Here is a 15,987-nt window from a genome sequence, read left to right as displayed (position 1 = left end):
GCGCTGTTCGCTCTCGAGTTTACAGGCAGACTATACCTTGAAACCGACATCAACTGAAAGCCAGTATGGCGTATGGCGAGTCTGTACTGAAGAAAGATGGCGTGCGTGTGACGTGCGTGGCGTTCTTCCATCTCGTTGGTCAACCTTCAAACACACTTTCATAATATCTGTATTGCTATATATTGCTCCGCACGTTTGGAAAGACTCCCCAGCGTGCGTTTTCCATGCTATGACGATAGAAACTCTGCATTCTGAATGCTCTACGTTCGAATGAACAGTCCGTGTGCCGACGACATAACCGACACGTGCCCTTAGCGACAGGATTTCACCCGGATTAAGTCCGGCCCAAAGGGCCTCCCCTAAACAGCCGCCAGTTCCGCAAACTGGAAGCTGTATCAAAGTTGTTACCGTATCGTCACAGTCCAACACATGTTAGACTGTGTTGAAATTCAGTAATGATAAGAAATTCAATATTAATATAATATGAAAGTGCTTGAAGGCCTCTCGGGCATGCGGCTGGGTTGACTGGTCATTGTAGAACGAATTTTCCTCGGCGTAACGTGCCATCATCATCAGGTTACTCCTGTTGACTGACGTCCTAGGCCCGCGGGTGGTGTGGTATATATACCTGTCGCCTCTCCCCTCCGCTGACTCCGCATGTGGACTGAGGGGTGTGCAGGCCGCGGTGGTCTTTCAAATTTCAAAGGTTTTTGGTTCAGCTTTCATCAAAAGTGCAACAATGAAAACCGCTATTAAAGGTTTCGAAGCTACTGGAATATGGCCCACGGACCCGTCCGTATTCACCGACGCAGATTTCCTCCCGGCAGACAAAACTGACATCGGACTTGATAGGCCATCAGATAAAGAGGTTATTATATCTGGAGCTGAATGATTGGAATTGCCTTCACCTAGCACACCAGCTAAAAAAGACGACGCCAACAGGTTGGATGATCAAACTGGCAGGTTTCAGCAAATTGTAACAATGAACTGCCGCCTAAGAATGACAAAGTTACTGAGGCTAATTGTTCTAGTCCTGGGTGCTCTTGGATGACAACTGACAATACGGTCTTCTCACTTCATATTTCACCTGAAATTCTGATGCCCTTGTCAAAAGTTAATGAAAGCATGAAAAGGGCGAAACGGAAGAGGGGGAAGACCATTGTTTTAACTGATTTGCTGTACAAAAAAGAGCCATTATTAAGAAAAAGAGGAAAAGAACTTTGCCAAAGACCCCCTAGTGATATAAGCCTCTATATCCTTACATTTGCTTAGCCATTTTGCACTTCCTGTCGATCTCATTTTTGAGACGTTTGTGTTCCTTTTTGCCTGCTTCATTTACTACATTTTTATATTTTCTCCTTTCATCAATTAAATTCAATATCTCTTCTTTTACCCAAGGATTTCTAATAGCCCTCGTCTTTTTACCTATTTCATCCTCTGCTGCCTTCACTACTTCATCCCTCAAAGCTACCCATTCTTCTTCTACTGTATTTCTTTCCCCCATTCTTGTCAATTGTTCCCCTACGCTCTCCCTAAAACTCTGTACAACCTCAGGTTTAGTCAATTTATCCAGGTCCCATCTCCTTAAATTCTCACCGTTTTGCAGTTTCTTCAGTTTTAATCTGCAGTTCATAACCAATAGACTGTGATCAGAGTCCACATTTGCCCCTGGAAATGTCTTACAGTTTCGAACCTGGTTCCTAAATCTCTATCTTACCATTATATAATCTATCTGATACCTACTAGTATCTCCAGGATTCTTCCATGTATACAACCTTCTTTCATGATTCTTGAACCAAGTGTTAGCTATGATTAAGTTAGGCTGTGTGCAAAATTTTACCAGCGTCTTCCTCTTTCATTTCTTAACCTCAATCCATATTCACCTACTACGTTTCCTTCTCTCCCTTTTCCTACTACTGAATTCCAGTCACCCATGACTATTAAATTTTCGTCTCTCTTCACTATCTGAATAATTTCTTTTATCTCATCATACATTTCTTCAATTTCTTCGTCATCTGCAGAGCTATTTGGCATATGAACTAGTACTACTGTAGTAGGCGTGGGCTTCATGTCTATCTTGGCCACAATAATGAGTTCACTGTGCTCTTTATAGTAGCTTACCCACACTCCTATTTTTTATTCATTATTAAACTTACTCCTGCATTACCCCTATGGGATTTTGTATTTATAACCCTGTATTCACCTGACCGAAAGTCTTCTTCCTCCTGCCACTGAACTTCACGAATTCCCACTATATCTAACTTTAACCTATATATTTTTAAATTTTCTAACATACCTGCCCGATTAAGGGATCTGACGTTCCACACTCCGATCCGTAGAACGCTAGTTTTCTTTCTCCTGATAACGACGTCCTCTTGAGTAGTCCCTGCCCAGAGATCCGAATGGGGGACTATTTTCCCTCCAGAATATTTTATGCAAGGGGACGCCATCATCATTTAACCATACAGTAAAGCTGCATGCCCTCGGGAAAAATTACGGCTGTAGTTTCCCCTTGCTTTCAGCCGTTTGCAGTACCAGCACAGCAAGGCCGTTTTGGTTAGTCTTACAAGGCCAGATCAGTCAATGATGCAGACTGTTGCCCCTGCAACTATTGAAAAGGCTGCTGCCCCTCTTCAGGAACCACTCATTTGTCTGGCCTCTCAACAGATACCCCTCTGTTGTGGTTGCACCTGCGGTACGGCTATTTGTATCACTGAGACACGCAAGGCTCCCCACCAATGAAAAGGTCTATGGTTCATGGAGGGGGAGGGGGGGAGAATAAAGGGAAGGGCCTGAAGATAAATGGAAAAAAGAAGGGGAGAGCATCCAATACAAACGATAGTGATTATGAGGAAAGTTCTGACTGTGAATGTTTATATTGTGGTGAGTCTTATTCAAAATCAGTTGAAGGTGGGTCGCTTGTTCCGCGTGCAAAAAATGGACACACGATTCTTGTGCAGGAATAGATAGCGAAGATGATGTCTCCTCGAGTGTGAATTTTGTAAACAGCCTTAAGAAAAGGATACAATACATGAAAACTGTAGTTTGACATTAACACAATGCATTAGCAATAAGCTATCAGCTTACTGCCTATTAATATACATGTGTGCCCAGCTGCATGTAAGCTGGTAATTAGAGGGAAAGCTGCTGGTTTGGAAAAAAAACTTGTTGCCTCCTCATTTATATTAAAAGGCTGCTGTTTATCTTCTGTCAGTTGCTCAATATTTAGTTCACTACACCGGTGTTGGTCAAAGAAAATAGAAACAACATCTGCAATGAGATATGCTTGTTTATAATACACTACTCTTGCCATACGGTTTTACAAAGAACACTTCAACCTGTGAGAAGCTGGAGTATGTGGCAGAAACCCATGACTGAGCAGTCGACCTGACTGCATGGGCATCGACAGAAATTTATGTGAGAGGAGGGAAGAATCCAAAATTACCATTTTTGATATTCAACCTGAGCACTTTCTGTTGGTTATTAACAAAAATAAAAAGATGCTTCGTTCAACTTACATCACATATAGCACTGCCTGCTTACATAACACATCTCACCATATTAGTGGATTTATTGTGTTTTTTTCATGCTTTCTGTTTTTTAAAGTTGATAGCCGTAATAACAATTCCATAAAACATGTTCCACTTCTGAGAAACTGTTGACAACATTTGCAAATATCCTGGTAAAATTGATTATTAGCAGCCTCAGATTAAACCAAGATAAGCCTTTTCCCCCCATAAACTCCTCCCCCTTCTCCACACTTTGGCACATTACTGAGCAGTCATACCAACTAAGCTGCTGAGCTTGTAGCCCATTACTGCATGTTGTGCTGTGTTGCACCTCATGGAATTTGGGTATATCCAATTTCTTGAAGTAGAGATCTTTTTGACCTTTATTTCTGAAATCTTTTTCCCTCTCTTCTAGCAATGAAAAAGGTGTTTTCTCTTTTTGATAGATGAGTTATAGATGAACACAGCTACAGTATAACAAGAACATGTTCTTCAAAGACTACTACAATCGTAAAACTGGATGTACTCTGTGGGGACTACGCCAAGTGTCAACTCAGTTTGCGTGGACAGGAATATCGGCAAGCTGTGGTGGTCTTCTTTGGCCATGCAGACAAATAGTAAACCACTTATGTAAAGTTAAAGTGGAGGGGGGAGAAATGAAAGGAAAGGGAAGGACTAGTAATATCAGCTGCAATGGACTTGATGCAGAGTGAATGGGGATAAATGCACAGACAATCTCAGCACATCTCCAGACCGACCCACATTCCCACCTAGCACCAACTACCCATAGTCCCCAACCATACCCTCCACGCTTGCAAATTTTCATTGCCTGTCGAGGTGCATCAATTATATGAATCCACAGCTGTGATACGTAGGCAAGAGTGTGGGTTGGCCAGGGAGTATGCCGAGATAGTCAGCATATTTGCTAAAACAGTGTGTCTGCATGGTGCAGCCGGCCGCGGTGGTCTAGCGGTTCTAGGCGCTCAGTCCGGAACCGTGCGACTGCTGCAGTCGCAGGTTCGAATCCTGCCTCGGGCATGGATTTGTGTGCTGTCCTTAGGTTACTTAGGTTTAAGTAGTTCTAAGTTCTAGGGGACTGATGACCACAGCAGTTGAGTCCCATAGTGTTCAGAGCCATTTGAACCATTTGCATGGTGCAGTGGTTAATATAACTGCCTTGTCAGCAGGAGATCCTGGGTTCGAGTCCTGGTTCAGCAGGTATTTCCACTTGTTGCTGCTGATTTCACATTAAGTCCTGACGCATCTTATACTGTATGTTCTGTCAGAACTTTCCTTATAAATGTGTGTGTCACATTAAAGTCTTGTGAAGCAAGTGTGGCAGTACGTTCCAGAGAATGTCGGTATACAAATAAGGAATTTGACTGATGTGTCCGACACACATCCTAATCCGAGAAATTGCAGTGGACCATTCAGTGACAAGAGGCATTGACTGGTGGCCTGCTGAGCCAGAGCAGTGCTTGCTAGGCACAGTTCAGCATGCAACGCAGTTTGTGCTCGAGGTATTCTGTGAAGGTGTTTCAAAGCCAGCTGGTACTTCTGTTCTTTCTCTAACCGTATTTTATCTTAAACCAGAAATATGTGGTATGATGTTTCTCAATTCTAATCAAAAAATTGTAGTAGTAGCTTAATGGTTCTTTTAAACAGTTGTGATAATTATTTCTTTCTCTTTGTGGCCCTAAGGAAATTTGCTTTGTGGATAATTCTGTGTCAATAATCCTTTCTCAAAGTGTTCCTGCATTGGCATCTGGTTAATAGATGCTTCTCGTCCATCAGAAATATTATTAATATTCTTTTGGTATTTCAATTTTGAATAGAAAACGTAATTTGTTTCCTTTTGCATGCAGGTTGCTAAATGCCCCTCTAGAAGCCAAGATCATGAGGGTTCAGGATGCGTTAACAATCTGGAGGGCTGTTCCGAAAAACTCTGTAGCTCGTGCTATAGCTTTTGATTATGTAAGGGAACACTGGACTAACCTTACAAAAATGTAGGCTGAAAAATTTCATATAGTATCATTATTTGAAAATTTTTCTCTGTTTATTCGTCAGACATTTGCTCAATGAAAGTAAAGTACGAGCACTGTATGTGGAGAAAAAACAACTGTAATTAAAAACAGCTTCGTTTGGTTTTCCTTTTATCTTTTAAAATATTATAGATATTTTCTGATGCATAAGTTCATTATTTCCTTGGCAGACAGCTCTTTGGTATCTAATGGAAAGAATTCAGAAGATTACAATAAGGTAAGGTGTATGTTCAGCATTTACGTGTCTTAACAGTCTCACAGTACTCTAGAACAGAAGCACCCATTAGTGCCGCAGTGGAAACTCTCTATATTCAGTTTTTTTCTTTGATCATTCTGATACACTCTGACAACATTTGCATTGTGCTCTTGTTACAATGTGTAAAGAAATTTCAGCTACTTGTTTTAATGTACACTGGAGTTTTGTACTGAGCACAAGCGCCATATAAAACAAAGGGAGCTTGACAAGTCGGCCATAACGGAGCATTGCCTAGAAAACGGACAAAAAATAACGTTCGAAAATACAAAAGTGTTGGCGCACGCATCTACATTTGGGACTCAGTTATTAATGAAGCAGCCGAGATCCGTTTCAACAACAACATTTTCAACAGAGACCAGGGGTACACACTCAGTAGGGCATGGGGGCGGCGTTGGGCATCGAAAGAAAGCAGAGACAGATGCGCGACGCGGGAGCGGCAGTTTCAAACGTGGCACCTGCCCCTGGCGCCACCCGACGTCACCGGTGCTGCCACGGGCAATAGCTCCGCTAGCTGCCCGGGTCGACATACGCGCGCGCCACATTGCTGATGACGTCATCATGCATATATAAGCGAGAAACCGTATTAGCCATGGTCCCCCTCCCGGCTGATGCCCTCTCTCCCTCCATTTACCCCTCCTATCAACTCTGATCCTCACTCTCCCTCCTTTCCTCTGTCCTTTTCCCGGGCTCCCTCTCCCCCCCCCCTTCCATCCTCTTTCTTCCCCACCTCCCCTCTCTTTGCCCCCTTCTCTCCCCCGTGTCCTTTTCCATTTCCCTCCTCTGCCTCCTCTCATTCCCTCTCGCGTCTGCCCTTCACCTCCTTTATTAGTCCTCTCCCTCCTTGGTTCCCCCCCTTTTCGTTTTTTCCTCTCCTCCCTCCTTGATTTTCCCCCTCCTGCAGGTCTCCCCCGCCCCCCCCATCTGCCTTTGGCTCAGGAGTGTCGTCTTTGTGCTGCCACTTTCGTGCAGTGTTCTACAGTGAGTGTTCTACAGTGCGTGTTTTACAGTGAGTGTTCCGTGTTGTGTTTTTTGGGACTTGTTGCGAGCAGCCATCATACTGTCGCTGGGTGTGCCTTTTATCTCTTGCGAACAGAAACCAGACTGTCGCCATGTTTTTTAATTGTGTGTCTACTATGTTACTTGTCTGATTCCTCTGTATTTTATCTACATTGCCAACCCCTTTTCCTTTCTGTTTTAACTTTCCGCAATTTTACGCCATTTTACACTTTAAATCACCATTTTATCACCTGTTTTTCCTTGTTTCTTTCTTCTTCCTTTATTTAAAAAAAGTCTGTGGGCTGTAGAGCAGCGTAGTAAGCTGCTGCCAGCCCGCCCCCTTCGGGGGGAATTGAAAATCAATAAAGAGGAAAAAAAAATTTAGCCATGGCAGTCAGTGCACTTCTAACGACGGTGGCAGAGATGGTGATCGAAAGCTCAAGGTTTTTATTCGAATTGACGCGACATGAAAACCAAGAGCGTGTTATTCAATCCTACTTTTCTAGTTAAACCTCCATCTTCAGATGCGTTTTCCACGTTGTCCTATATCTCGTTTGCTAACGTAGCCTTTTCTATATGAACATAATTTACTGGATCGATCGAAACGCTGAATTTTAATTTGGCCTTCCGATCCTTAGCAGAAAAACTTGATTCCATAGGTTTCAACGTACGACGTCCAAATACAAATACACCTCAACGTCAAATTTCGAGCTTGCATAATTCTTGCGATCTCAGTCACTTTTATTTACCTTATAAACAATGCAGCTTCGTATGAAGTTCTGTGAACTTTTGCGCAAATACAAGTCGCTGTGAAATCCATTATTTCACTTTAATTCAGTGCTGGGTCTGTAATCTGTTGGATTCTTCGCTTAGCTCAGCGAAATGACATGGAAAAAATGTTTAGGGAAAAAATAAAACTCATTTTTTACTGACACTCGAAAAGATTTTAAGCATTGGTGCCAACCAATAACCATAACATGTCCTTCGACAGAGGTCTAATGCACTCAGCAATATAATATACACACGGGAAGAATACTTTTTTCACATAGATCCAACAATTCGTCGTAAATAATCCATCACTACTTGAAAAGAATATTGATACTGACACGTACAACAATAGAGGAAAAAGTGGCCTTTATTACCCACTATTAAAGCTACCAGTGGCTCAAAAAAGAGTTCAATAAGAAGCAACAAACATTTTTGATTATTTGCCGAATAACACTGACGGATAGCAAAACAAGTTTTAAACCTGACCTAAAATCATTCCTAGTCGACAAATCATTCTATTCCATTAACGAATTATTATTTAAAAACTGATTGCTTGTAGAAAAAGGTTAGTTTTTAAATGTAGCTGTACGAGTAGAACTAAAAATGTGAGCAAGTGTACATAACATGTAAACTGACGCGTTTCAGAATATTTCGATAAAAGAATCGTTTAAATGACCTACGTAATACGTAACGCTAGGGAGATGCAAGTGAAACTCTAAATAAGAAAAATGTTGGAGCCCATGGAGAGATTTACTGTTCAAAATCTGAGGCGATCGCGGTATGTTAAAGAAGCACCACATTACTCCCTCTCACAGACGTCCACAACATGAGAACAACCACAAAACCAGGTAAGTTGGGGTTCATACAGTTGACTGACAGCTGCTCTTCCCAGACACCATTACGAAAGAGCAGTGGAGGTGACGGCTGTGGTCCATACCAGAAGTACCCCCCGCCATAAGCCGTAAGGTGGCTTGTGCAGTAGAGCTGCAGCTACGTGTAACACACAACAGCGGGAGACGTCTTTACCTGCCAGTCACCAAAACTGAAGCAAAAATTCCGATAGGAGATGTTGAAACATCTCGTGGGGTGGTCTACTGTCAAGTGAATATCTTGAAATGGACTCCATCCAGTGTGCCTTACAACGAATAAGAGGCAAAGCAGTGACGTATGTGACCATGGACAGTTATGATCGTAAACTAATATCGTGCAGAGTGCACTTTGTGGCTTTCAGAAAGAAGGAGAACGGTACACGTTGAAAAATAAAAACAGTATACATAATATAGTTGAAATGAATCGGAGCACTGGAATTAACTATCAGAATTGCTGTACTTCGGGAAACTGTCTTAATACGGGTCGTCGGCTTCGCTTGTATCAGCGATACAGAGTTAAAATTGTTGCTGCTTCAACAGCAAGCATAATAAACGCCGTGGAACATTCTAACTGTATTCCGAAAGTAGTAATATTCAAGATTTCGGTTAACTTTGAATCGCCTGGTCACTCTCAAATACAAATGACACGATTTTGGATGCTGGGAAATAATGGCGTTCATTTAAGTGGGTATTATGTTTTCTGTCCACTTTCGTCCGCTTGGTCAGTACTTCACTTCTGTAATTCGTGTCCTTGGTACCGACGTTTTCTTGAACAGGTCACGGCTACTAGTTTTCTACGTGCTAAACGCTAATGAGATTTCCACTCATTTCTCCTTCCGTTTAATCGTCATTTAGTGAATTGAAGGAAAAAGCTAACTACAGCAAATCCATAAAAAGATACTCGCGACACCAACATATTTTATGCTGTTTAATCAATTACGATATATTTAGAAGTAATGACGGAAAGATTATCTTATGTTAACTTCGATTACATTTTTTGACAAATGGTACAAAGAACACCTTTTTGTTGCCTCAGCGTGCAATAACAATGGTACGGCTCTCTTACTCATTGGTTCCGTTGCTAGGTTTCTCCACATACGTCGCGTCCTTTCAACTGTTTCGTGACGTGGTGTTGGAAGCGTCATTGCTAGCGAGGTCTGCCGATTAGCGAAGCAGAACGAACTATGGTGGGTGTCTTGCGAGCGGTTGAGCCGAGTAGACGCCTTGGGCTGGAAGGCGGAGCTGATGGTGAGATCATTAACACGATGAGGCTCCAGCAGCTGCAGCTGGAGGCTGCGAACAGCCACTGCAGGCGTGTAGACGCACTGCTGGAGAAACTGGACGCAGCTACAGAGACGCTGATACGCTGTTGTGGAGCGGACTGCTCCGGATTGCGTCCCCAGCTGGAACATAAGCTGGATCAGGTTCAGCAGCTGGAGAAAGAGCAGTGTCAGCTCCTGCAGAGGCGAGGCCAGGGTGGTTACTCTGAGGTGGTGGGCGAGATATACGAGCAGATGGAGGAGGAGCTGTATCAGAAACTCCTAATCAAACTGGAAAAGGACGAGAAAGAGGAGAAACAGCTCGAGGACGAGCTGCAGCAGCCTCTGCAGACAGAACAGCAGCAGCAGGCGGCAGAGGAACCTGGCCAGCAGCACCAGGAGCAGGAGGAGGAACAGCGACGACAGCTGCATCTCCAGCAGCTCGAGGAAACGCTGGAGAGAGATCAGGAGCTGTGGTGGTATACCGACCCGCCTGCGACCGAGTCGCGGTGGCGCATCGCCGCGGTCTGCCTGTGTGGCGTTTCTCTGCTAGTTTGCGGGCTCCTTCCGTGTCTGTGGTCCGCTGTTGGGGATTTGCAGCTGATTCACCACAGCCCACCGCCGATCTGAGAAAGTGTGCCGACAGCGTGTCTTTGTTTACGGGTCTGGCGTTATCGTGCTTTTGACAGACATTGGCTGGAGTCTCCTCCTGTTATAAGGAGTCTGAGAAACTCGCCACCCAAATCGACAATGCTCTGCCGTCTTACAAAATACAGTGCTCTTTTCATTTCTTATTTAGCAAGTAAGAAAGTCATTTGAACAGAATATGGCTGCGGTACTCCTCCTGTTATAGGAGTCTGAGAAACTCGCCACCCAAATCGACAATGCTCTGCCGTCTTACACAATACAGTGCTAATCTCAGTTCTTGTTTATCAAGTTTTAAAGTCATTTGGACCGAATATAGCTGCAGTACTCCTCCAGCTTCTGGAGTCTGAGTTGTCTGCCCGCAAAATTTACAAGTGTCTGAGGCTCTATGCTCGCATAACCCACAGTGTATTTCACTGATTGTGGTATACCGCATTACTTGTGTAACAAGTAATTTCCTGATTTGGGAAAAATATCGCTGCTGCTCTACTCCCGTTTCTCGAGCCAAGGGATGAGTGGAACGAAACCTATAGTGCATGACATGCTTACGATATACAATAGTTATCTCATTACTTGTTTAAGAAGTTATATCTTGATTGGGACAGAAAGTGAATGCTGTACTCCTCCAGCTTTAGAATTGAGTAGTTTGCTCGCTCAACTTGCAGTGTATGGTGGTCTCGTGATAACGGTGTTTACTTTATGACTTGCACAGCAAGCAGTATCTTCATTTGGACAGAAAATAACTGCAGTGCTACTTCTGTTCAGGAGTCTGGTGTGTCTGCTCGCATGAGTGGAAGTGCAGGGAAGTGCCACGCAATTCAGTGTTTATCTCATTTTTTGTGAAACGAGTAATATCTTGTTTTGGACAGTGCTCTTCATAACTAAAGTGCCTCAGGATGCCTACAACACATGGTACGCTTACAATACGCAGTTCTTATCTCATTACTGGTGTAACATGTAATTACCTTACTCTGGACAGAATATTGTTACAGCAGAGCTTCTGTTTCAGGTGTCCGTGGTTGATTGCTCGCATAACCCACCGCTTGTATAACAAGCAGTTGCTTGATTTTCGAAGAATATGGCTGCAGTTCTGTTCCTGTTTCTAGAGTCCAAAGACGGCTGCAGCGAAATCTACTGCGCATGATATGCTTCCAGTACACACTGCTCGTCTCATTACTTGTGTAACAAGTAACGCCTTAGTTTGGACAGACTTTCGTTACAGTACCATTCTTGTTCCAGGAACTTGATGCTGTCTCCTTGCGTATTCTACAGTGCATACATTGACTGTGCTCTGTATAATTACTACACAACAACTATTACCTATAATTGAGAACAATATCGCTGCATTTTTCCGCCTGTTTCTGGATCCGAAGGATATATTCTGCGAGTGAGTAAGGTGTTCATTTCATTATTTTAAATTTGAATGACGCAGTTGTAGGCTTTCCAAATACGTAGGTTATGATAAACGAAACTAAGTTTATTTTGCATTTCTCCTCCTTTTGCAGGAATCTACAGCGGAGTGCCGGCCAGGATTGTACAGTGCTTCTGTCAGTAGTTGCGAAACTGGTTTATCGTAGTGTGCACATAAAACTGCCGCTGTGATGCTCTTGCTTCGTGTCGTGCGTCAGTGCCAAAAAAACACCAGCGCGTTGTCCACCGTCAGTGTACAGTACTCTGATCGCGCTTTGGGCGGACAATTGCTGCAGACCATCACATCTTCAATGACTCTGAGGAAGTTCACTCTTGCTAAAAAAAATCAGTTGTTTTTTCATCAACAATCAAGTGTTTACAGACTGGCAAATTGAAGCACATGTCATATTCATACTTTTGTGTTATTTCACGATTTATGTTATTAAAATTACTTGAATATTAGCAACATTAATATGTGTCACTTATATAGAGGTTTAGAATGATGTGTCAAACAATTCATTTGGTTAAATATCTAATATAACATGCTTGTAGGGATCTGTACCATAATATTTTCAAAATCATCCAGCGCTTGTAACTGTGTAATTCGTAGCATACATCTTACAATCAAGTTTCCTGATGCCTGACTACAGTTTCTCTTTCACCGGAATGTTGTTTAGCTGCCAAATCTTGGTATTATTCATCTGTAACCTATGCAAGACCGAACCGTATTCTACTATCAGGTTCATGGTTGGAATCCGTCGTCACGGTTTTTCGTAGGTTTGTTAAAATAATAATACTGAAATTTTGCATTACATTGAAAAAAACAGTTGCTTTTTCTGGTACTAATCTGGACGGTCAGTATGACAGTGCTTCCATGTTCGGATCAACATAAAGAACGGTCTGTCTGTAATCATCTATAAACTTAAACATGCTTTCTTTGGAGTCAACAGGCATTATTGGGCGTAATTTGCTTGACAGCACAGCCTCAACACTTTATACAATCAAACACGAGCGTCAGCTGCCTGTCGTCTGCTAAGAGACGCAAAGATTCGAACCGAAGGCAGGTAGCAATGCACTTCACGCATGACCTCAATTGCCACGAAATTACACATGGCTCACTGGTTGATTTGAGGAAGGGGACCAAACAGTGAGATCATCGGTCCGAAAATTACGCATGCACAAATGCGCATGGGTATTTGCTCTGTTAAAATAAAAATTTACGCGAATGCGCAAGGTTGAACACGAAAAAGGCATCGTGTGGACGCAGCTTTAGACTGCGTTCACAGTGGCTCCAAAAGGTCACCAGACGCAGTCGCCAGAGGTCGCCCGATAACATCGGCCGACAGCGTGGCCACAGAATATCCGATCCCCTTTGTCAGTTTCTAGCGGGGTTAAGGAGAAGTTAGGTTAGTGTACGTTAGAATCTATTCTGTGTATGAAGTAGGTTAGATTTTGATCTCCTATAGTGGGGTGGATCCACGACGTCTCCTTCTTGGAGACGACTGTTGTACTATGGCTCTTCTTTTTAAAAAGACACAAACTGCATGAAAGGAGCTACATCTGTCTCGCAAAGAACGGGGTGAGATTGTACACTCTGAACAGAATTGTTAGAAAAATTGTATGAACATTTGAGATGAAGGGGGAAACGTTCTGCTGTATCTTCAATATAATTCGTGGCAACCTTGAAAAGCAAGCCTACAAACACTGTGTTTTATTCTATATATTTGAAGTTGTACAGACATATGTCAATTAACACCTGTTAGGGAAACAAAGAGCTCAGGTGGACATCTGGATTAACAGTGCACCATCATGTCTCCAACATTCTTAATTTATATGGAGTAGCATGAACAGTAGATAAGATGAGAGGAATTCGTCTATGGCGGTACAGCCATGTTCTTCAGAGCAAATGCAACAACAGTGACAAAGACTAGTTTCATTTGGACAGTAAATGGCTAGTCGGACGATCCAGGCAGCGGATGCTTGACACTCTGCACGAAGATCCCAAGACCTCAGGACTACAGCCCGATCAGGCACTAGATCGGATAGAATGGTGAAGAAGACGAAAACACCAGATCCCGGCAATGAGCAGGACAAATGCCACATTGTCTCTGGTTTACTGGGAGAATTTTAGGGAAGTATGGTTCATCTGTAAAGGTGACCACATATAGAACACCAGTGCGACCCATTTTTGAGTACTGCTACAGTGGATCTCCAACAGACGAGATTAGAGGAAGACTTCTAAGCAATTCAGATGTGGGCTGCTACATTTACTAGCAGTAGGTTGCATCAACACAAAATTATTAACGGCGATGATTCGTGAATAGAAGGGGTATTCCCTGGAAGGATGATGACATTCTTCTCGTAGAACACTATTAAGAAAATGTAGGGAACCGGCATTTGATGCTGACTGCAGAACAATTCGATTGTTGCCAACATAACTTTCTCGTAAAAGGGTTGGGTTGTTGTGGGGAAGGAGAGGTCATCGGTCTCCTCGGGTGAGGGAAGGATGGAGAAGGAAGATGGCCGTGCCCTTTCAAAGGAACCATCCCGGCATTTACCTAGAGCGATTTAAGGAAATCACGGAAAACCTAAACCAGGATGGCCGGACGCAGGATTGAACTGTCGTCCTCCCGAAATCGAGTCCAATGTGCTAACCTCTACGCCACCTCACTCGGTCGCGTAAGAACCACGAAGATAAGATACGAGAAATTTGGTCTCATACGGAGTCATACAGACAGCCTTTTCCCTTGCTCTATTTGTGAGGTGAACAGGAAAGGAAATGACTAGTACTGGTACAAGGTACCCTCCGCCACGCACCATACGTTGGTTTGTGGGGCCCCTATGTAGATATAGAAGAAGAAATCGAAGCTACAGTAGCATCGGACGACATGCTTTAGCTGTACAGCGCAAGTGGAAATCGCCATACCCATTTATTAATGTATATATCAGGATTAAATCGAAACGATTATGAGGAGAAGAACTTTAACTATGTGTCGTAAAGAAAAAGAATAGAGAGAGAGGCACAGCAAGAACTAAAAAACAGTAATTATATAGAAACCAAAGCCAGTGTTCGAAAATACACTTCAGCTCTGTAGCTCAAGTGGAAATTGCGATACCTAAGTTCAGTTACAACATGAATCTTGAATCTGTTTCACACAAATCACACAAGCAGTTGTTATATTCCCAGAAACCAGGTTAGGCAGCGGTAGAGTAACCTATCACAGTCGGCACAGTATTCAGCTTAAAGATACTCTGACGCACAGATCAGAAACACCACAAACAAACTCTACTCCACAAATAATAATTACAATTGGAGGATGTGACTACGTAGGCTTTCCCGGCGTAATAAGTCTTGAAAGTCTCTTCGGGTGTGCTGCCGGATCCTAAAATCAACTTGACTCGATATTTCGGCGATCCAACTGTTCGCCATCTTCACGAAATGCTGCTTCTGCTGATGAGTCCCGCTGAGAACTGACGCAAGCTTGCAATTCGACTTCCTATATAGGGCACCGTTCAGTACACGGCGCATGCGCCGCCCATCACGGTTTCTGCCTTCCAAGACAGGGAGGTGGCGCCGCCCTTAGTTAAACACTGCTGGCAACGATATATCGCAATCAAGGCCGCACCGAAGAACGTTCAGATTTGATGCGAGATAATACAGGATTCCACGTTTTGCTAAGAGGAAACCCATTGTCTCTGTTGATTAAATTATCAGCCAACCTAATTTCAATCGCCTCTTTATAGACACTATTCCAAAAACCGGAAATGTTGGCAATCACAACAGTTTCCTCAAATTTCATTTTGTGTCCCTCATTTAGGCAGTGTACTGCTACGGCCGATTTTTCCGGCTGGTGTAGCCTTGTGTGACGGCGATGTTCCACACACCTGTCATTCACTGTGCGAATAGAACGGCCAACGTAAGCTTTCCCACATTGACACGGGATTTTGTACACCCCGGTCGAATTGCAATCTTGCGTCAGTTCTCAGCGGGACTCATCAGCAGAAGCAGCATTTCCTGAAGATGGCGAACAGTTGGATCGCCGAAATATCGAGTCAAGTTGATTTTAGGATCCGGCAGCAAACCCGAAGAGACTTTCAAGACAATTGGAGGATATTCATCAGCACCTACCAATACTAGCTGAGTATTTCCACATAGTCACCAAAATCAAATATAGCTGACTGTGAAGGTGCAATATTTGAACAAAAAAATCGTTAACAATTGTACTGCTAGGA

Source organism: Schistocerca piceifrons, chromosome 10 (assembly GCF_021461385.2).
Source record: "Schistocerca piceifrons isolate TAMUIC-IGC-003096 chromosome 10, iqSchPice1.1, whole genome shotgun sequence".
Lineage (NCBI taxonomy): Eukaryota > Metazoa > Arthropoda > Insecta > Orthoptera > Acrididae > Schistocerca > Schistocerca piceifrons.
Note: the sequence above shows the minus strand (reverse complement) of the source record.